We start from the raw sequence: 23,367 nt of genomic DNA on the forward strand, positions 1-23,367 counted from the left end.
TTCCGTGTCAGGGAAAGTTAGTCCCAGTGAGGAAGCATGGAGTGCCTGTAACCTGCTGTTGCTCCTTTTCAGATTTGTTTCTCTGAACCAGGTGACTCCTGCAGAATTGCCAGAGGCAAGTTTTTGGCTGCCCTGGCGATGTTTGAATTGAAGACCACAATGGACTACCAGTAAAGCTGCATGGAGATGCCGGAGCCACTGTGCTGGGCTGAGAATTGTTTGTTTAGACATACCAGAGAGGGGTTGAGATCAGTGGCAGGCATCTAGCACCTTTCTGATATGCATAGGTAGTCTAACCTAGGAGGAGCAGATTCAGTTTTTATGGCAGTTTTAGACATGAGATTTGTGAAGAGCTGAAAGGCTCTTGAATCTCATGGAAGAGCAACACGCAGATATTATGCTATGCATACAGACAGACAGACCCCTATGTTTACACACCAAGTTCATAAATTACTTTAAAAATTCATTTGTAGTCTCCAGTAGTAGGTTGATTGTTTTGCTGCAGCTGCAATTAGTTAGATTAATAAAACAAACACTCAGGTCATCATAAATCAGGATGGGTAGAATTTAGTCCTAGAATACCAATAGTTGTTTTTCCATGTTTTCCTAACACCGATTGTTAATCCCTTTATAAGAATCAGCCGCCTGATAAAATAGCAGAGGATAATTGCCATGTGTTCTCATTGTCACTGTGACTTCTGTTGAGTAAATCAACAGAAGCACCTATGTGAGTGGAATGTTGAAAGCGGCTCTAATCTAGAGAGGGTGAAATAGATTAAATTCCCCAGTATAATTACTTTCCTAGCTGCCTTCCTCCCTCCCGACTATTTCCGTATTTCCTCTTCAGAATACTTACAGGGCATGGGGAAGCAGTTGGGTGTATCTGTACAGCTAGTTACCCTCGTCTGTTCACAGGTAAGAGGTCGTGTCTGATGGGCAGGATTTCAAGTGAGACTCAGTTTTGTTAAGTGATGGCAGAGGATAATGTTGGTACTATAAACTGCATTGGGTTGTTGCCACCCCTGTACAGATTCACAGATGCTGGTGAAGCTGGTACAGGTCAGATGACTAGCATGGGGGCTTCAGTTCTGCACTGACTCAAATTGACTCCCATCCCCTTTGATACTGAAATGCATTCTTCAGCTGGCGCTGGAGTCTCTCTGTCTTTGGTAGTCTTGCCTGGCTGTTGATATTAAGGAGGAATTTATAACATTCAGGATTTAGGCCAGTCCACCTCCCTTCACCTAGCCTGACTGTTTGGTCTGGAAATACCCATTAATGTGACTATATCATCAGCAGGCATGACCAGTCTGCAACAAACACAGACAATTTTATTTGCAGTACACTTAGCAAACTTGGCAAAACAGCCGGTCAAGGGTTTAATTGAGTTCTTATCCCAGCCCGTGTGAAGCACATTCTTCACCCCTTGAAACAAGTCCAGGTGGATGCAATTATAATGATGAAATAACTTCTCTTTGCCATTGCCCCTGCCACAGAGTTGGAGCTGAAATGAGCGCTAGCTGGTGTTCAGTTTCGTTCCTCCTGAGATGTCCTCCCCTTCGGCCATCTTCCTTGCCGCTTCATTCTCTAAACTGGTTAAAGTACTAGGATGCTGAGCAGTGATGTGGCTTTTCAGAAAAATTTTGAATTGGGAAAAAATTTATCCAGCGTCCTAAAGAGAGCATAATCTGATGAAACACGTTTACTTTGACTTTCTTTTAGTAAATAACATTTTAAAAGCACTCTAGGTTGATTTTATGTCCCAATAGCAGCAAATTTTCCAAATGAAATAATTGATAATTGATTTAAGCAGAAAGAAACTCAAATGTGCTTTAAATATTCAAACAAGTTGAGAGTTTTATTTTTATTTAGATTATTATAATAATATAATAATAATAACATTCAATTTATATACTGCCCTTCAGGACAACTTAATGCCCACTCAGATCGGTCTACAAATTGTTATTATTATCCCCACAACAAACAACACCCTGTGGGTGGGGCTGAGAGAGCTCCTGGAAGCTGTGACTGATCCAAGGAAGCTGTGACTGATCCAAGGTCACCCAGCTGGCTTCAAGCGGAGGAGCGGGGAATCAAACCCAGTTCTCCAGATTAATTAGAGTCCCGCACTCGTAACCACTGCACCAAACTGACTCCGTAACTGTATCTGTTGTTTAACCCCCGTCCCCTTTACAAATCCATGAAACATACATGTACTCTCACACAGAATTCCTAGAGATAAAGACTGAAATAAAATTAATTACAACTTTGAAACTTCCAAGCTTTTCTAAATGTTATATTGACTGTGGAATCCATTCACTTTTATGAAACAGTGAAACTTTATTAATGGAACAAATTCTGTGCAAAAAGAAAGCACTGGAAAACTTTCCACTCTGCTGCTGTCCTGTTGAGCTGGCTCAGGTCACTGTGAGCAGAGCAACTATAAGTGCAACTATGTCGAACTTTGTGGTCACTTCACTCATCCAGAGTTCAACCAGGGCTTTGACAGAACTGTCAACCATGTCCTGGGATAATTCCCTGATGACCACCTGGAAGCTGTCTGATCCAGAAGTCTCTGAGAGTAGAGTAGACCAATCTAACTGGTTAATCTATTCATGACAGTAGAATAACAACATCTTATTCAACAATTCTCTGTACTATTACTTGGTAGTAAGCCCTATTGAATTCAGTAGGACTGTTTAAAGGTAAAATTTCTGGAAATTTCGAAGCTACAGGCAACAAAGGGGTTTGGGGGCAGGGGGAGATTGAAATATATCCAATACTTTCCTATCCAACTGAAATTTCTTTTCCTGATTTAATAATAGGAAATGTATTATTGATAACTTAGTCAGCATATAAAATTATACTATTTGGCATATTTATGGAATTTACAAGTTTTTCATTTTCTATAACAAAAATTGCAAGCATACCCAGTGCTTGAGAAAGAGTTGCAAACTGTTGCATCCTATCCTACCATAGCACATGTATGTTTAATTTTTGCCATCTTAAAGCGTTAGGAACAAATACACTTTGAAGACAGAAAACAAAATAAAGTATATTGTACAAAGAGTCACAATAGGTAGGACTGCTTGGATATATATTGGTTATAAAGCTAAACTTTATAACATTCTAAGCTCTTTAATAATGTATTATTAAACACATTGGTGGTGGAGAGTGCTGTCAGGTCATAGCTGTTTTTTGTGACCCCCCCAGGCCCCCCCAGTGGGGTTTTCAATGCAAGAAACTAACAGAGGTGGTTTGACATTGCAATCCTGGCCTTCGTTGGCGGTCTCCCTTTCTATTACTGACCAAGGTTGACCCTGGTTGACTTCTGAGATCTGATGAGATCAAGCTTGCCTGGGTTATCCAGGTGAGGGTATTAAACACTTTATTGTTGCCAAAATTATTTATTTTTTTAAAATCTTGAAAATATTTTATGTATCCACTGTATGAGAGAGGTCCCACCCACCCACCCCCAGTGCTCTCCCCAAATTCCCAATTTTCCACAAGAAAATTTGAAAAAGTCCTCAGACTTTTTCATGCCATACATTTTGAAAAACCTTGCCTTAAGAAGCATTCTACTCATTCTAAAAGGTATTTCATAGGAGTTTCTTTTTGGTGTTTCTCCAGAAGAATGGGGTTGGAGGAGGCCTGGGGCGGGGAGGAAAAACGTTTTCCCCTGATTCTTTTCCTCTCCCTCCCCCCCCCTTGCTTCTCTAGGACTCTTGAGTAAACCGTGCACAGGGTTAGGGGGCATATAGAGAATGGTCTTGTCTCCCCAAGGAACATTACTGTGAAAGAATGTATAGGGTAGTAGCAAAGAGAATGAATGAGATGTGATTCAAGAGGTCTCCAGCTGAGCAAAATTTCCCCCAGTGGCCTTGGGCAAGGAAGGCGGCAGTATTCTCTCAGCTCATAACTACAATATGGGGAATGATACTGCTCGCTCTCCTTACGTTGCTGTTTTAAAGATTACTGTGATAATAAATGTAAAACATTTTGAATACTGAAAGTACTATAGAAATGCTAAGATGATTATGATTATGCTGTATAACACTATTGTCTTTGTAGTCAGTACCTGACTGTGGCTTTTATTCCTGTTGTGTGCTACAGCTTATATAAATTTAAATTACGTTTTCCCCAGTCATAAAACTGTACAACATAAGGAAAAATGATTCCACTTATTCTGAAAGTTCATTGTAACACTTATCCCAGTGTGCTGTGGAGGGAGTTTTATGCCTAATTTTCACTACTTAAAAGTGTCTCACATTTTGTTGAGCTGTTTTTACTTGGCACAGTTGAGAAATGATCCATCTCTAAAACCTTCCATGTGCTTTCCCCATATGGCATGCATCCTACTGAGCCATCCCAAGAGTAGGCGAGCTTTCCTGTTTATCTGTTGATGTTGGCGGAGGGAGGGAAAAAAGAAGCAGTGTTATGTTTGACAATATTGCCATTTCAGTCCAACCTGTTGTGGCACAGTGAGCTAAATCAAGACAGCAATTCCTGCTAACAGAAGGCATTTCCAGCAGCAGAAAGCAATTTCCTTGCCTCCCAATGGTCCTGAAATGTTCCTGGGGGACAGGGGTCCTTTGAGGACAATAGGAGGGAGGAATAGGTGAAAATCACCTGAGCCCTTCAATCAGCAGAAATTTACAGCGGAACCCACTTCACGGTCCTCGGGGAATAATTTTGATTGATTGGAAATGCTGGTGTCAGATGGTTTTGATTGGAATGAAAAAAACGTATTACGTGCTTTGGACACAATCTCATTCCTCATCTCAAGAAACTGGGAGTCAACCTTGTTTAAAATAACCTGTGAGATCATTGGGTAGTATACTGAAGGCACAGACTTATTCTGCAGTTTTGAACGTGGCATCCAATCCTTCTGTTAGGCTCTTGAAATCTTCTCATTTAAAACCGGTCAAGTTTCTCTTCCTTAGAATTGTATCAGGGAGGCTGTAAAAAGGTGAAAGCAAGCACTGTTGGGAGGCTCTGTGCCTAAAGGAGTGGTATAGCAGAGGTGGTCAAATGTCTTTCTCCCACAGGTCCCATTACTCCCCCCCCTCCTGTGCTGATGTTACAGAGAACTGAATCTAGCACCAGTGACATTGTTAAAAATGGTAATAAGCAGCTCCCGCTTTGCTGGTAATGAACTACTCGCACTTGGAAGCTAAGTGGCTGGCGTTCAACTAATAAATGAAAATGTATTAGACCACATAATAGGGTAGCTTCTCTGCAATTTAAAATGCATGAATTCCCTGGGATGAATTGGGCGTGTTAGATCAGGGGAATCTGCTTCCCTTGCCCCTGCCTGCAGTAAACTATGGTCCTCCTTAAGCAGTTTGTTTTTACGCAGAAACGTGTATGGCACAAACCTGGTAAATCCGACTACTCTCTAAAACAGGCGTGTTTCCATATTGAATTCTGGGTCACCTGCAATAAGAAAGGTGGGAATCTGAAGTCGCTTCCGATTCTTACTGAAGATCTGGGGGGGAAGGCAAGTAGGAATGCTGTTTCTCTGTCCAAGAAGTTCATCCTGCTGAAGCCCTGTGCTTTGTTTTCTATTCAGAGAAGTTACTAAGGATCAGTATAGCAGGGGGAAAGCCTGCATTTAATAAGCCACTTCTAAATTGCCTTAATTATAAAATTTAAATGACTAACTAGAGAGGGGGAGATGTATGCAGTATGCGAGTTCTTTAGAATTTTTTCTTCCATGTAAGCTAACAATAGTTCTGACCTGGATTAAACTTGCCCGCTTAATTCATTTTCCTTCTGTCTTTCTCTTTCTTTAGCTTTTTTGTATGCATTAACATGTGCTTAATTTAAGATGTGATGCTGTCAGGTAGTTGGGATACAGAAAAGGGGAAGTGTAATAAAGGGGCTCTCAATAATGAATCTTTCCCTGACTGGAAGCTGAACGGACCTCCAATGCAGGCAAATGAAATGTCTTTTGTCTGTACTTTCAGCCTTCCTACAGTAAAGTGAAGGTCTCTGTCTGGTTTAGAGCAGCCAGCTGAATCAGATCGTTCCCCTTCATACATTTTTAGAGTCTGTGCATAATTCCTAGTGCTGCTGCCATTGCTGCAGCCTGGTCTTCCATGGTGAGTTGACTGTTTGAGAGGCGAGTAGCAGCAAGCAACCACTGCTCTTGCTGTGTAGGGCTAGGAGTGCCATTCTAAGAGAGCTGGCCTGGGAGAAAGAACCACTGAATTAGACCTAGAATTCTGAGTAGACTTGCTTAGGATTTATCTCTGAATACAGTTGTTTCAGGAAACCAGCAACTTTTAAATAAAAGTAGTTTCCACAATGGCATCATTTTAATTTTTTTTCCTAAGAGGCTTCCTGAGTTAGGCTGATAATCAGTGTGAAGGGAGAGGCTTGCATGCAAATCCCTACAGTTCCTCCTGGTTGGCCTACTGGGAAGTTGGAAACCCCCCCTTCTGGTTGGCTGTCCCAATGCTGTTTCTTCACCTTTCTTCCTAGTTGCACCAAAAACAAACTGGGTAGCCACTAGGGGTGTGCATCCTGAAAAGATTCGGGTTTCCTGCTTCGGGTTTACCTGAAACGGGGAAAAATTCGGAAATACCATAATTCCGAAGCTTCAGAATTATGGTATTTACTTGCTTTAGTATGCTCCGTAAATATTCGGAGCATACTTAAGTGAGGAGGAGCAACTCCCTCCACCTCCCACCCCCCGAGGCAAACCCCCCACCCCCCCACACCTACCTGGAGAGGGGGAGGGTGATCAGCTGGGCAGTGGCAGTGGCAGCATGTACAGCAGCACGAGGCTGTGATGACCTGGAGCCAGCCGGCTCCTCTGCCGCTGCACCGCCTCCTGAGCCTGCAAGGCAGTGGGGAATGCCGGAGCCGCCACCTCCGGCCCTTCCTGCCCCTCAGCCACAGTGGCTATTTGAGGCGCAGCAAGGGCTTTCTCTGCCTCCTCCGCTGCTCCGCGCCCCTGTGGGCAGCGGGAAGGGCCGGAGCTACCACTGCCGCCAACGCTGCAAAGGTAAGTGGGGGTGGGTGGGGGGCTGGGGCGATGTTTAAAGGGCCCCGCCGCCACTTGCAAGCAGTGGCGGGGCCCTTTAAACTCAGCCCTGAAGCTTTCTGAAGCATTACGAATGCTTCAGAAAGCTTTAATTCAGGATTCCCGAATCTTTATTGAGTGGGTCCGATTTGGGCATTTTTTCCGAATCGGATTCCCGAACCACACGTGCCTAGTAGCCACCTGCAGCCACCAGTGACTCTGAGAGTATCTCCTGCCAGGCAGAGTCATACTATCAACACTTTGTAGCTGTGTTGCTGCCACTGAGAGGCTCTGCCTAGTTGTTCCCCCCTTCCCACTACTCTTCTACAGCAAACACAGTGACAATCTATTGGAACTTTGCCATTTTGAGCTATTATGCTCCAGACGTGCTAAACTTCTCTGCAATCCCTCCCCATTACCACACTCCAGGTAATAACCAAATAGGTGTGGTGAGTTTCCAGAGATCAGACTTAGAGCACTCAAAATATAAGAAAGTTTAATAAATGAATAGAGAGAGTCCAAATGTTCTTTCAAGTATTTGGGCTGAGCAAGGGAACAAGGAAGAGTTGAACGTACACAGACCTCTAACCCTACTCTAGGTACTTGCTAAATGATGTTTCCTTTAGGATAGGCTAGCTTTACTTGAAGTTGCAGTAGTTTAAAGTTCATCATTACCTTAATGCTTATGGTTGGGTCTTCATCGTCCCTTGATGTGTGAACAAGATGGAATCTCTAGGTAAAAGCAGAGTCCATCATGGTTTACTTTCATCCAAGAAGTTAGAAGCTAAGAGTAAGAAAGGATCTTCCTCATGTCTTGCGCTTAAATAACCTCTGTCTTTCACCTCCCCCCCCCCCATGACTTAACTGTCCCTTCCTGTCCCAAAGAAGTGTTTTCCTTCTGTCATTTCAATCTTTCCGGTTTTAGGGCTCTAGGTGTGACTTGCTAGCAGGATGTGAGGTAGTAAGTTATTGTCCTGCTTGGATATGTCTTGGGCATATCCAAGAGTTCGAGTGCCCTTCAACATCCTCCTGTTTTCTAGCTACTCATCTGCACCTGGGCTTCTGTAAATGGACATAGAGCAGTCACAATAATTGAAATATTGGGGTAAATTCTTGGAGGGGGAGCATTTCTCCACAATCTGAAAAAGTCACATCTAAGAAAAGAATGGTGTGTTTTGGATGAGGTCTTGATACCCAGAGATATCCTGAGATTCTTCACTATGAAATAGCAGCTAGTGTATTTGGAAGGCTCCGCTGGTTAGAGTTTGAGAGATACTGGGCGAAATTGGGCATGATGCTTACAAAAGAGAACAACTTGTCCCTTTTGTACAACCTCAACCACATCAGACTATAATAGTCAACAAGGATATGGGAAAGGTAGGCAGAGAGTCTCATAGGTATGCCCTTTTCCTGTCTCCTCTAATTTTTCTTTAGCTTTGTTACTGTGGTTGCAATTGATGTTCCATCCTATATGAGAACAATGGTAGTGGTTCCAAATTAACTTTACTTTGCCATTAATATTTTACATTATTAAATTTCAGCCCCACTGTGACAATAAATCAGTTATATGTGCACATCCAATTAATGATCCAATCAGAAAAAATAATACCTTAAATTAGTACTGTGCAATTCATCAGATAAGCCAAATGCATGCAGTGAATTTCAACCATGCAGAGGGCCACAGTCAGTTGAGTAATACTTTGGCTTCACAGATCAGCAGACTGAGGCACTGTGATCATTTGACTTGCTACAAGGTCAAATATTACATAGATTGCAAAGCTATGAAGAAAATATTGGTGGTTTCCTAGGGAACTGCAGTCAATACATGGAGGTATCCCTTCACCTACATTTGCTTTATTAAGTGCAGTTTAAGAGGTTTCCTCTACCATTTCTGCAGTGCAGTGTTTTGAATGGCATTTTCCTTATCTGTATAGTGTGGAAGGATTAATTTTCAGGATAGGTTTTATCCTGAGCAAACATAGGTCTACCTTCAAAGGAGCGCTCTCCCTATGTTTCTGTATGAGCCAATGAGTCTGTCTTCTTCCTGAAAGGAGTCACTCCAAGCAGAAACACAATGGGCAGCCTCATCCAAGTAGGTAACTCTGCAGCAGGTCTACACCACAAATAATTAATACTGTCCAAATCCATAAGGAAATTACCCGCCTTCAGCTAAGGAGGGAAGCAAGACCAAAGAAAAATCATACAGTAGGCATTTTCTGTTGGGGTTAAGTGATCTGATTCAATTCTTGCCCCATACCAGCAGATATTTTATGGCATGCAGCTTGCAAATTGCAAGCTAAGTATATGATTCTGTTGTTTATGCCAGGAGTCCTCAACATGGTGCCTGTAGGTACCATGGTGCCCATTGACACCTTTTCTGGTGCCTGCCAAGTGTTTTTACAAAATGGGCATGGTCATCTAGAGCTTTTGCCCATAGGGCATGAAAGGAACACAGGCTGGGCAGTATGGGAGGAGGCAGTCCTTAACATTTGTGTTTCTTTCCAAAGCAAGTATCCTGATGAGATGCTTGCTTCATACTTTCAGCTTGCTTCCACACTGTATGAGGACATCACCCACAGAATCATTATCATCACTTTGCCTAAATCAGGTACATGCCATTGCAGAAATCAAGTAGATGTTAACAAGGCATTCATCTGTGAAGCTTGCAGGACTACAACCTAAGAGCAGTTGCATAAGAGAATTCTTCACTGGTTTCATATGTGGCTTCTGAAAGAGATTTTATTGGAGATTTTGTTTTTTAAGATTTTTTTTAAAGGACAACCATTTAGCTACATTGAATTTTCGTCTAAAAATAAAAAAAAAACAGAATTATGAGGCTATACCTCAGTACCTTGCCTACTAGTATCCAAACAGTGTTGAAGCAGGCACAGATATAGAGGCTTTGGTCCAGTGGGAGCTTTCTGTGGGTGAATGGGGGGGTGATTTTCGCCAGTTCTTCCCGTCCCCCAGGTGTATCATTTCAGGGGGTGTTTTGGACTACAATGGAGTGCCTTCTGTCTGTGGAAATTACCAGTGGACCCAAGCCAAAGATCCACAGAAACCAGATGCCATAAGAAATGAGAAAAATTCACATTCTGCACTGGAGAAGAATTCTAAACAGCCATGCTAAAAATGATTTTCCTCTCTACTTTAGCTGTTTACTTCTTTAGTATTGTTTCCCCAAAATAAACATACTTTTTCACTGACAAGGGATGTACTTTCACATCCTTGAAATGTATAGCTGTCTCTCATGGCTTTATTTTCCAAATCTTCAGCTTACACTCTGGAATGTCAAAAGAGCTATGTAAAAGGTAAAGATTATAATCTTTACCTTTTACATAGCTCTTTTGACATTCCAGAGTGCTTCAGATTTATTAATACGTTACCTATGTTAGTTAGGAAAGATTATTATTCCAGCTTTTTTTCAGCTGGAACGCGGTGGAACGGAGTTCCGGCACCTCTTGAAAATGGTCACATGGCCGGTGGCCCCACCCCTGATCTCCAGACAGAGGGGAAATCTGTCTGTCTTCCTGGAGATCAAGGGGCGGGGCCACCGGCCATGTGACCATTTTCGCCGAGGGCGATTTAAACTTTAAAAAACTCCCCCCCTTGTTCCAGCTGACCCAAAGTGACGTCATTGTGCAGTCCTGAGTTCCACCACCTCTTTTCCCAGAGAAAAAGCCTTGATTATTCCCAATTTTCTGGTAATGGATTGAGAAAAAGAGGCTTGCCTGGGGCCACCTAATGATTCATGACAGGAAGAAGACTTGTACCAGGGATTTCCTGATTTGAAGCTGTCTCTCTTAGCCACTACGCTGTTCCAGCTCTCATACAGTAATTAATAATCAAGTTAACTTAAATGTTCCTATGTGGCTAATTGGCGTCCAGTTTCTTTTTATCTCAACATAGCTAATGAATTTATTTTCCAGTTTTCTCACTTTGTCCTTTGCTTGTGTATGTGACATCTCAATCTTTTTATCAGTATAATGGTCTAACTTACCAATTGCAGATGATCATATTTTTTGTCCCTCTGGTATAACTTTTCACGTAGCTATCCTCACCGTTCTCTGTCTTTTGAGTCAAAGCTAGAATTAGACTAAGTAGCCATTATATCAGAAAAGTGGCAGGATTTTAGCATCCTTCCCCACCCCCCGCCCAAAAATTTTAATGTGTCCAATTAAAAATGAAACAACTAATACAGTTTACAGTGCTGTCTTTCGGTTGTTTGCCAATATCTGAATTCATCCTAAGCATGAAAGATTGATTTTTCCATCAGTTTAGATCGTGCTCAGTTAACCCAAATTGAGCATTGTTGCTGTCGTGAGCAGGCTAAATGGTTAGTGATAGCAACAGTTTCTTCATTCCAGCTGCAGCCAACGCCTGTTGTATTTCTTATGATGCTATGTTAAACACCCTCGGGAATGACCGAGACACAAGAATAAAGTGAAAGCATTTGTTGAACAAAAGGTGGAAAATATAATTGATATAGCAGACAACTCTGATTACGCAAGAAGCAAAATTCTGTAAATGATGAAGTAGCTGTAACAGATTCTGACAGGCTAAAAGATGAAGTCCAGGCTTATTTTGCTAGTGGCCATGAAGCAGTCTTATCGAGGCCCGGATTGTCTACACTGCCTGGCAGTGACTCTCCAAGGTCTTAGGTTCAATCCCTGGTATCGCCGCTTAAAAGGATCAGGCAGTAGAGAGACCTCAGTCTAAGACCTACTGCATGCAAAGCAGATGCTCTACTGCTTGAGCCCCAGCCCAGCCATCCTCCTCTCTCCATCAGAATAGGAAAGTGATGGGCTTTTGCTCCCTTCCTGTACTAGAAGATTGGATAGAGAAGCAAATGGATTCCTTGAACCCACAAAAAGAACTGTGGAACCCCCCCCCCCACACACACACAAGTTAGAGCTTGTGCATTCTGGGTGTGTATTGTGAAGAGAGAAAGCATTTCTCAATACTAAACATTTTTTGTAAATACCACTAAAAGTATGTGTTATCTCTAAGAACACATTTGTAGCAGGAAGGCAGAACACTAATGATAAACAAATGGTCGCATGGATCAAACCATGCCCTCAATCCAAATTTATTCAAAACTGTTCTTTCTAACCTGAGAATGCCAATTGTGGACACCAGCCTAGAACATTTAAAGCTCCTTTCTCTCTGACCTGGGAAAGAACCTGTGCACGGTTGGCTATTGACAGTAGCTGAAACAGTCAGCTGAGAAGGACTACTATTGACTTCACAGTTTTTTGTGGGGTGGGGTGGGGTGGGGTGGGGTGGGGGTTTCTCATGCCGGGGGACTATAAGGACACAGTATTACATGAACCAAAGGGGTACACTGTCATCTGTCTGTGCTAACATTGTGAGTTGCAGTTTGATTTGAATCCTTTTTTACTGCTCTACAAATAAGTGCTTCTACTGGCAGCAAGCAGGCTTAGGAAAACTGCACAGTTTGCTTTTTAAAAACACATACCACCACTTTCATTGGTCTTTCAACATAATCACATGGGGCTGAGTGCTATGTTTAAGCATGACAAAAGAACTTCATACCTTAACAATTCTACATTTTGGGTGCCAGACCAGCTGAAACAAGTATCTGCTTCATCTCCCCTGCAGGATTTTTGATAGCACTTCAAGTTTTAGAAGCTTCAGAACAGCTTCACCTCAAGAGTTTAATTTCTCTCATAGCCTGAAATATGTTCCTAAATACAAAAAGAGCTTAAGGCTTATATATTGTACCATCCGGGAAGTGCCTTGCCTTGTGTATTTTGAAAGGATATTCTAGTGGGAGAATTTTGTGTGCAGGAAGGGGAGTGCAGTAAGAAAGTGATAAAGATAATCAATGAAGAGTGTATAGAGTTTTTGGTGCCCCCAGCTCAAGGCAGTAACAGTGCTTTGATCGGAAGGAGAAATGGTTGGAGACGTGAGATAGCAGAATACCCAGAAACACCAAACACTGCAGATCTTTGAACAAATGTTTTGTTTGTACAAATGAATGTACCTCCATGCAAATAATTGAAGGCTGTTCAGACAAAGATGTGGCTGTGTGGTTCTCTGTGAAATTCAGTTCACCTTCTCTCTCCAAGTGCACTCCTGGCTTTCTTGGCAACCTGTTCAAGTTATTTCGTGGATTAATAATGTCCGGGGTCTGGGTCCCAGCCCCCAGACTTGGTAGGAGGGAACAGCAGGTCAGCCGGGCTGATGGGCAAACAGAGGGGGCAGCCAGCAGACAGCAGGTCAACCGGTCAGCCAGCTGACAGCAGGTCAACCGGTCTGACTGGCAGGCAGAGGGGGCAGCTGGGGGACAGCAGGTCAACCCCTCCCACAGGCAAATGGAGCCAGAACCTGCCGGTGCCAGGGGCAAGGGGCAAAAGCCCAGGGCCTCAGGAGGCAGGGGGAGACAGAGAGAGGCCAGCGAGTCCCACTCCCCTAGGGAGGGAAAGGGGGCTAGGCAAGGCGGAAGGGGGCAAGGGCAGAGGGATTGGGAGCCCAGCAGTCACCCACCCAAAGACCTTACCTGAGGAGGAGAAGCAGCAGCAGCCCCAACAACCCAAAGCCATGCCCCAGCTAGAAAATAGTAGCCTGGCCCAGGAGTTGCCAAAAGCCAAGCCACTCCAGGTGGGGCTATTGGAGGCACTCTGCAGGAAGCCCTGGGCAACCAGCCAAGGAGCCGCAGCTGGACCCACCTTCAGCCATCAGCTCTGCCAGGGAGGCTGGGCTGCTAGCCAGGGGACTGCAGCTGGACATGCCTTCAGCAATCAGCCAAGGCAGGGAGGCTGGGCAGCCAGAGAACAAGGCACAGCTGGTGCTGGTCAGTGGGGCCAGATCAGCTACCCCAGCTGCAACTGCTTGGTGCAGCCCAAGGCCAGGCTGGAAGAGGGGTGGGGCAGTAGAAGGAAGCCCTATAAAAGCTGGCTGGGAAGAGCCCTGTGGTGGTGGGTGTGAGTGAGGAGTGATGATGTGGAGTGAGAGCAGTAAGATGCAAGGGTGGAGGTTTGGAGGAGAGTTCTGGAAGGAGGAGATGAAGGAGGACGCAGAGGGTAAGCAGGCCAGGTTGAGCAGGCCAGCGAGTGGACTGAGAGGGAGTCTGGGTGAGGTATACCGCCCCTCCTTCCACAGAGCAGGGTCCTGCAGAATCCCTGGCCCCCCTGTGACGTCAGGAGCAGACCGCCCAGTGCCACGCCCAGTGGCAGCGGCGGCAAGCCCTGACAAGTTGGTGGCCCGTACGGGGAGAGACGTTCCAACGCAGGCACCAGTCAAGGGGCGGCCTCCCAAGGCCGCCGCCCCAGCGGAGCTTGGACCGTGGCTGGAGGAACGCCAGGATAGGATGTGGGGAAAGCTGGAGGCAGCCTACCCAGCCGCTCCAGTAGAACTAGCACAGACAGCGGAGCTGCAGAGGCAAGCCGGCGTGCTCACTGAGGCCTTGCCAAGGGTTTGCGCCCTCGTTTGGGAAAATAACCCACCGCCTGGCAAGCAGGTGCAGAGTCTATGTGCCACTGTGAAGATAGGCCGGCTGATCCTACAAGCCCTGTTGGACTCTGGGAGTGCAGTCTCAGCAATTCGGCCCCAGCTCCTCCCAGCTGCCACCCCAGTGTACCGCTGGATCCCAGTGACGGATGTGATGGGCCGCACCCAGCCGTACCCTACGGCCCTAATCACGATAGAGTACCTAGGGGTCCGCCACCAAATGGAAGTTGCCCAGTTAGCTCACCTACCCGTACCAATACTGCTGGGAAGAGATGCCCCAGGGTTCTTCAGGCTCCTCCAGCAGGCAGCGAAGAAATTGGGAAGAGACACCCCAGGGACCGCCGGGTCTCGGCTGAAGGCGGCAGGGGAAGTGACAGACCCACAAGTTGCCACCGCTCTGCAAGTGGAGGAGGCCAACGACCCGGGAGAGGGTCCCTCCACCAGGCCAGGGGCAGAACCACGGGCTGGAGGCCCAGCTGGAACCCTTGCAGACCGCCCATTCCGTGATGCCCAAGGGGCAGATGAGTCCTTGCAGCGCTTGCGAGAGACAGCCGCTCGTGAGGAGGAGCAAGTGCGGGATGAACGGAGGTCCCAACGGCTCCCTCGCATCGAGAAGCAAGGAGGGGTCTGGGTTCGCATAGCTCGTGCCCCAAATGGCCAGGGGGAGGTCCGCCAACTACTTGTGCCGGCAGCCTATCGGGCAGAAGTCCTCCGCACGGCCCATGAGCATGCTTGGGCCGGGCACCTCGGGCACCACAAGACCCTGAGGAAGGTTCTTGAGCAATTCTTCTGGCCCTCCGTGAATGCAGACGTGAAGGCCCACTGCCGCTCGTGTCCCACCTGCCAGCGGGTGGCAGCCCGCCGCCCGCCGAAGGCCCCCCTCTCCCCGCTGCCCGTCATGGAGACGCCCTTCCAACGCATCGCAATGGACTTCATCGGACCGCTGCCACGCACACCCCGGGGCCATCGCTTTGCCCTGGTGATTGTGGACTATGCCACGCGGTTCCCCGAGGTCATCCCGCTGAAGACCATGCAGACCCCGGGGATGGTACGGGCCCTGTCCAAGTTTTTCGCGATGGTGGGGCTGCCAGATGAAATTTTGACGGATCGGGGGGGCCCGTTCCGTGCCACAGCCATGCGTCAGCTCTGCCGGAATTTGGGGATCCGGCAGGTGTTCACCTCGGCGTACCACCCTCAAACAGACGGGTTGGCAGAGCGGCTGAACCAGACCGTCAAGGAGGCCCTGAAGAAGATGACGCGGGACAAGCCTCACCAGTGGGACTTGTACATCGACCCGCTCATGTTCGCCCTCCGGGAGACCACGCAGGCCTCCACTGGCTTCAGCCCATTCGAGCTGCTATATGGGCGCAAGCCAAGGGGGATGCTCTCCCGGCTGACGGAACGCTGGGGGCCCCGGGCCAGCAGCCCCGCGCCCCCAATACAGGAGTACGTGAGCCGGCTCCGTGACCGGGTGCAACAGTCCCAAGCGGAGGCAAATCGCAGACTGACTCGCACCCAGTCAAAGCAAAAGGCCGCCTATGACCGGGGTGCGCGGATGAGGACTTTTCAGGCCGGAGAGAAGGTCCTCGTGCACCACTCGGTGTTCCCAAGAGAGGAAGGGGACCCATGGAGGGGTCCCTACCAGATTCGAAGGGTGCTGGGCCCCACCACCTACGAAGTCCAGTGTGGGGTCGGCCGGCGTCGGCGGAAGACCCTGCATGTGAACCTCCTAAAGCAGTGGCACGAGCGCCCAAAAGAGGAGTGCGGCGTGGCTGAGGACCCGCTAGAGCTCCCTGACAGTGTGCTGCCTTGGACCACTGATGCCCCGGAGTTTGAGGAGCCCAAGGTGGACCCTCAGCTCAACCCAGCTCAGAGGGCCCAGCTACAAGACCTCTGGGCTCGGATTCCCGGGGTCTTCTCCCGCAGGCCGGGCAGCACGAGCCTGATCCAACATGCCATTCCAACGGACCCGGGGCAGACAGCCCGGGCTACCTGGCGCCCCATCCCCAGGAAGCGGTGGGAGGCAGTGGAGAAGGAGACCGACGAGATGCTCAGGCTTGGGGTAATCGAGCCCTCGCGAAGCGCTTGGAGGAGCCCGATAGTCTTGGTGCCCAAGCCGGATGGGACCACCCGATTCTGCATCGACTATCGCGAACTGAATAAGGTGGCCCAGTTCGATGCATACCCCATGCCCCGAGCAGATGTGTTGGTAGACCACCTAGGGTCCGCCCGCTACCTGTCGGCCCTAGACTTGACGAAGGGCTACTGGCAAGTGCCCGTGCGGCCAGCGGACCGGGAGAAGACAGCCTTTGCCACCCCACGAGGCCTCTTCCAGTTCAAGAAGATGCCGTTTGGTCTACACGGGGCAGCTGCCACGTTTCAGCGGCTGGTGGACCAAGTGCTGGGAGAGTGCCGGGCGTATGCAATGGCGTACATAGATGACATCATCATCTTCAGCCCGGACTGGCCCACCCACCTCCAACACTTGGAAGCTGTCATGAGGGCCCTCCAGCGAGCCGGACTACGGGCTAACCCAAAGAAGAGCCACCTGGGGTTCCAGGAACTCCAGTACCTGGGCTTTGTGGTCGGGGGAGGCCGAGTTCGCCCACCACCAGACAAGGTGGCCTCAATAGCTGATGCCCCCCAGCCCCGGACCAAGAAGCAGGTCCGACGTTTCCTGGGACTACTGGGGTATTACGGGCGGTTCATCCCCCACTTTGCCTCCCGAGCCGCCCCCCTGACAGACTGCTTAAAGAAGGGGCTGCCCAACCAAGTCCGGTGGACCCCAGCACTAGAAGCAGCTTTCAAGGACCTGCGGTCAGCCCTCTCTAATACCACAGCCCTGTGGAACCCGGACTTTGACCGACCCTTTACGCTGGCCACAGACGCTTCTGACACCGGCCTTGGGGCAGTCCTGACTCAGGAACGTGACGGAACCGACGTCCCCATCCTCTTCCTGAGTCGGAAGCTGCAGCCCGCAGAGAGGCGCTATGCAACAGTGGAGCGGGAGGCCCTAGCGGTCAAGTGGGCAGTGGGGGCCCTGCAATACTACCTGGCCAATAATCCCTTTGTCCTACTAACGGACCATGCGCCCCTGCAGTGGCTCCACCACATGAAGGCACACAACCCCCGTGTGCTGCGGTGGTACCTCTCCCTTCTCCCCTTCCGGTTCACCATCAAGTACCGCAAGGGGGCGCAGCATGCGGATGCGGACTTCATGTCCCGCATGTTTGAGTCTGACCCTGACCCCCACAACTCAAAGCTAAGCGGGGGGGTGTGTCCGGGGTCTGGGTCCCAGCCCCCAGACTTGGTAGGAGGGAACAGCAGGTCAGCCGGGCTGATGGGCAAACAGAGGGGGCAGCCAGCAGACAGCAGGTCAACCGGTCAGCCAGCTGACAGCAGGTCAACCGGTCTGACTGGCAGGCAGAGGGGGCAGCTGGGGGACAGCAGGTCAACCCCTCCCACAGGCAAATGGAGCCAGAACCTGCCGGTGCCAGGGGCAAGGGGCAAAAGCCCAGGGCCTCAGGAGGCAGGGGGAGACAGAGAGAGGCCAGCGAGTCCCACTCCCCTAGGGAGGGAAAGGGGGCTAGGCAAGGCGGAAGGGGGCAAGGGCAGAGGGATTGGGAGCCCAGCAGTCACCCACCCAAAGACCTTACCTGAGGAGGAGAAGCAGCAGCAGCCCCAACAACCCAAAGCCATGCCCCAGCTAGAAAATAGTAGCCTGGCCCAGGAGTTGCCAAAAGCCAAGCCACTCCAGGTGGGGCTATTGGAGGCACTCTGCAGGAAGCCCTGGGCAACCAGCCAAGGAGCCGCAGCTGGACCCACCTTCAGCCATCAGCTCTGCCAGGGAGGCTGGGCTGCTAGCCAGGGGACTGCAGCTGGACATGCCTTCAGCAATCAGCCAAGGCAGGGAGGCTGGGCAGCCAGAGAACAAGGCACAGCTGGTGCTGGTCAGTGGGGCCAGATCAGCTACCCCAGCTGCAACTGCTTGGTGCAGCCCAAGGCCAGGCTGGAAGAGGGGTGGGGCAGTAGAAGGAAGCCCTATAAAAGCTGGCTGGGAAGAGCCCTGTGGTGGTGGGTGTGAGTGAGGAGTGATGATGTGGAGTGAGAGCAGTAAGATGCAAGGGTGGAGGTTTGGAGGAGAGTTCTGGAAGGAGGAGATGAAGGAGGACGCAGAGGGTAAGCAGGCCAGGTTGAGCAGGCCAGCGAGTGGACTGAGAGGGAGTCTGGGTGAGGTATACCGCCCCTCCTTCCACAGAGCAGGGTCCTGCAGAATCCCTGGCCCCCCTGTGACGTCAGGAGCAGACCGCCCAGTGCCACGCCCAGTGGCAGCGGCGGCAAGCCCTGACAAATAATACTGAGTATTGCTCCAGTCAGTACCCTCCATGGTACTCACACTACATTGTCCCCAGGTTGCCAGGCAACCTGGGGACAGGATTTTAATCACCCAAGTCTCTCGATTCCATTACGGATCTGCCCCCATCAAAACTGTATTGGCACCAAGTTTGTCAGTGGGCTCCCAGTAGGTCTTTGATGTACTAGCTCTGAGAGTTGAAAGTAAAGATGCCTGGATCAGATCAGAGCCTGAGTATGCCATTGGATGCATTGTCCGGAGACCGCATTGGAAAGAAGGAGCCCATATTCCCTACAAATGACTACAGACTATACACAGAGCAGATGTTGAGGATGGCCAAATCCCTCGACATCAACATGTCATCAACAGTGCCTAAGCCAAAGGACAAAATCCTTCAGCATCTCTATTCCAGCAATCTGTTGACCATAGCCTTCCCTATGATAGAGGGATTTGTAGAGCTTATGACCATTCTCTGCAGAAAGCCTGCTTCCATTCCAGCAACATCAAAGACAGCAGACAGCATATACAAATCCAAGGAAGACCATTGTTCCTTCCTTTTTATGCACCCTCATCTCTAATAGTGGGAGAAATGCAGGCCAGAGTGCCTTCTCAGTTCTCAATTCCAGCAGACAAAGAGAACAGGAAGCTGGACATAGTTGGCAGGGAGAACTACACCTCTTTGGCATTAAATGTCAAAATCACCAACAATATTGCCATCATGGGAACATACCAAATACTCCTATGGAATAAGATTGATGGAGTATAACAATTCCTACCTGACAATAAGAAGACCTTGGCCAAAGTCCTCCAGGAAGAGGCGCTCTGCTTGTCCAAGCAGCAAATTAATGCTGGACAGCATAAGGCTGACTCATTGACATGAACCCACATGTCTTCGGTGGTGCTGAGAAGGCATGTGTACTCTGCTCAGCAGTGCTGCCTTTAGAGACGAGAAGCAGAGTGGAAGCTAAGCCCTTTGAAGACCCTGTCCTAAAAGAGGAAAGACAGCCAGGTCCTACAGGATCATTCCTACATGACACTAGTCCACAGGCTTCAAGACGCATGGCAAATAGCACCAATAGAGAGGACGCCAGTTCAGATACCAACCATACCAGTATCAGCAGTATCTACAGCATCATTCATTTCAAGCCAATCTTATGCAGAAACAAAGAAGGAAGGCCACTCATAAATTGAGGCAGGGCCAACAGCCCCATCCTCCAAAAGATCAATAGCAGAGTTAGAAACAGCCCTTCTGACTAGAAGAGGCACAGCCAAGAGTCTTTGGAGAGAGACTTTTCTATTTTGCTGCCAAGTGGTAAGCTAGTACCTTTGCTGTGTGCGTGTTGAAAGTTATCATACACGGTTATAAAATAGAGTTTAACAAATTACTGTTTCAGTCTATCTGTGAGGGCTGCGGGGAACCTTGCACCTGAGTTAACATGGGAATTGCTCACCCTGCTTGACAAAGGGGCAATACAGAAGATTTCAGAATCCCAATTTGGATTCTTCTCCAGATTCTTTCTGGTTGACAAAAAAAGGTGGGGATACAGGCCCATGCTGGACCTGAGAAATCTCAACAAATTTATGGAAGTGAAGAAATTTAAGATGACCACATTACCTTTGGCGCTACAATTGCTGCCCCCAAATTCCTGGTTTGCAGTCTTGGACTTCCATGATGCTTATTTTCATTTATCAATCCACCCTTCAAACAGAAAGTTCCCCTAAGGTTCCAATTAGGGACACATATTTACCAATATCAGGTCTTACCCTTGGGTCTGGCTTCCACCCCAAAGGTATTTTCTAAGTGTATTGCTGTAGTGGTTGCTCACTTAAGGGCATCAGGACATGCCATTTACCCTTATCTGGATGACTGGCTAATCTCGGCGCAGTCACAAGACCTGCAGCTAGAGCAGATAATCACACTTTTGAACATATGCAAAGAACTGGGGTTGGTGACTAACTAGAAAAAACCTAAACTAGCCCCATCCCATACAGCACAGTTCATAGGGGTGTCTCTAGATTCTGTACAGATTAAAGCCTTCCTCCTCATGGAGAGGGCTGGTAAAATAAAGGCTCTGGTGGCCTCCTTGTTGAGGCTAAGGTTTCAGTTGGTACTGAAGATTCAAACCTTGCTTGGAGTCATGGCTGTGACCACAGCAGTGACACCCTTGGCACATATGCATATGAGAGGACTGCAAGCGTGGTTCCTGAAGATGCATAATCCAATGATACACTCTCAGGCCAAGAGATACTCAGTCCTAAGGACCATAGTAATGTCCGTTAATTGGTGGTTAGAGGATGCTTACCTGTTTTGAGGGATGGCCGTTTTGGTTCTCCAAAGGTTGATGTCATAATTACCACTGATGCTTCTTTAAAGGGATAGGGAGGACTTCTGCCAACATACTTCAGTCCATGGTACCTGGTCAGAGGGGGAAACATATGACACATCAGTGTCCTTGAACTTTATGCCGCACGTTACACCCTTACCTCATTTTCAGCAACAAACTGTTCCAAATCCACACCAACAACCATACAGCCATGTTCTATATAAACCAACAGGGCAGTATAGCATCATGACATTATGCAAGGAATCCTTTCAAATTCAGGGATGGTATGCAGGAACCAGCAAAGGCCAAGGTGCAATATCTCAGTCCACCTCCAGATGGTTGGTCCAGATGATTCTGTTATGAAATAGCAAACTTACCTTGTCTGTTGGGGGTTCGTGCACACTCCACCAGGTCTTAGGCTTTCTCTGCAGGACATCAGTACAGGACATCTGTAAGGCAACCACGTGGTTGTCATTTGACATCTTTATAAAGCACTACACAGTAGACACCATCACCAGGAAATAAGCTGCAGTGGGTCAGGCCGCATTGTTCTCGTGAAGAGCATCATTGGCCTCCTGTGGCAATTGGCTTGCTAGACTACCATGTAGGACTGCAGAAGACCAAAAACAAAAACAAGGTTGCACTTACCTTTAGCTTTTGTTCATAGAGGTCTTTTTTGTAGGCACACATTACCCTCCCTCTTGCCCTACTGTGCTCTTCAGTAATTGGAGCGCATGAGATCTTCAATGAAGACCAGGGTTGCAGAGGCAGGCAATGACAAACCACCTCTGATAGTCTCTTGCCATGAAAACCCCACCAGGGGTCAGCATAAGTCAGCTATGACTTGAGGGCAACACACACATGGCAGCGTAGGAGAAACTGAAGAAGGGGCGCCACACTGCCTGGAGCATGGGCTGTTAGGGCGGGAAAGAGCTGCACAGGAGTTCTGGGAGGGGAAGGTGCCCCCTTCACAGACTTAAAGCTACAGAAATCCCTGGGTAGCAGGCCTGTGCATGCGTGGTCCGTTGTGTGCCTGCACGGAAGACTTCAGTAAACTAGTTACAGCTTAGTGCAACCCTATTTTATTTCCTGTTCAGAAAAGAAGAGTTGTGATTTTATTTCTCTTGTGAAATTCCTTTCTGACATACACATAAGTAAAGCATAATTGTCCTATAGATTCATATCTTCAACTAATTAGTAATGCCTACAGCACATACTGCAACAAAGAAATTCCTCTAGAATAATGGTACACAAAAATCAGTTGACATGAGCCTGTTACCAGTGCTCCCATAGAAGGTGATGGTTTCTTTTTTGGCAATAGTTACATTTGATTGCTATTTGATGTTACTTTCAAATCCATTAGAGACCTTAGTCCTTATCACGCACAATAAAAATCCTTTTACTCTTTTTCTTAAGAGTAATCCATTTGTATAGTGATAGAATGAATGCCTTTTAAACACATTTCAGAAAGGAAAAGCTATTGTTATGCTTGAAAACGTTGATGTTCCCACCACCTGGTTGTGTTTTGAGAAGTTGACAATTTCTTGAATATCTGCAAGTGTTCAAGGGTTGATAGGGCTCCTTTTTTGGACTAATGCTTTGCTCTCTTGCACAAAATAGTACTGTTTTGAGGAAAACCAGTGAGAGCTTGAAAGCCAAGACAAAAGGGGGCATTTTGTAGTGTGCTTCTGGATGCTAATCCCAAATAATAAAAAAAATCTGGTACTAGTTGTGAGTTTCTTCTGGGCAAGCAATGCTAGATAACAGAATTGGTGATTCATCATGAAAACAGTTAAAGCCTACCGATTGGAGAGAATTTCTGTGCTGCTTGCAGGCCTCTCTTCCAAGCATTTTTCAAAAGCGAATCGTTGTGGTCACGGAGAGAACTTCAGAAACAAGATGGCAGCGTGTTTGAGAGAATCCAAAACTGGAAGGTTGTTGAGAGCTACCATATATGCTCAAAAGGAATTTAGTGCTTTTTCAGCCAGATGGCCGGGGGGGGGGGGGCTGTCTATGATATTGACGTTAGAAAGGCTCTAGGTCAGTGGCTCACATGTAACATTAATTGCTACATTTGGGAGACTGATAAGGGTCAAGAGAGTTTTTGGAAAGGACCATACATTAGAGAACGTTAGGGGGAAAAAAGTTGGAAAAGAGCAGTACTTCGTAAGGGAGAGTTGAGGAAG

The 23,367-nt window shown here is 47.7% G+C and overlaps 1 protein-coding gene and 1 non-coding gene across 3 annotated transcripts in view; both read left to right on the top strand.

Moving 5' to 3' along the window:
* Positions 1-23,367, top strand: part of COP1 (COP1 E3 ubiquitin ligase) — a 184,174-nt gene that overhangs the window by 152,596 nt on the left and 8,211 nt on the right. The window lies entirely within an intron of this gene.
* On the top strand, positions 5,909-6,045 carry LOC129331559 (small Cajal body-specific RNA 3). The gene has a single exon (XR_008597208.1). It is a non-coding gene; the product is annotated as a small Cajal body-specific RNA 3 (non-coding RNA).

Source organism: Eublepharis macularius, chromosome 5 (genome assembly GCF_028583425.1).
Source record: "Eublepharis macularius isolate TG4126 chromosome 5, MPM_Emac_v1.0, whole genome shotgun sequence".
Taxonomy (NCBI): Eukaryota; Metazoa; Chordata; class Lepidosauria; order Squamata; family Eublepharidae; genus Eublepharis; species Eublepharis macularius.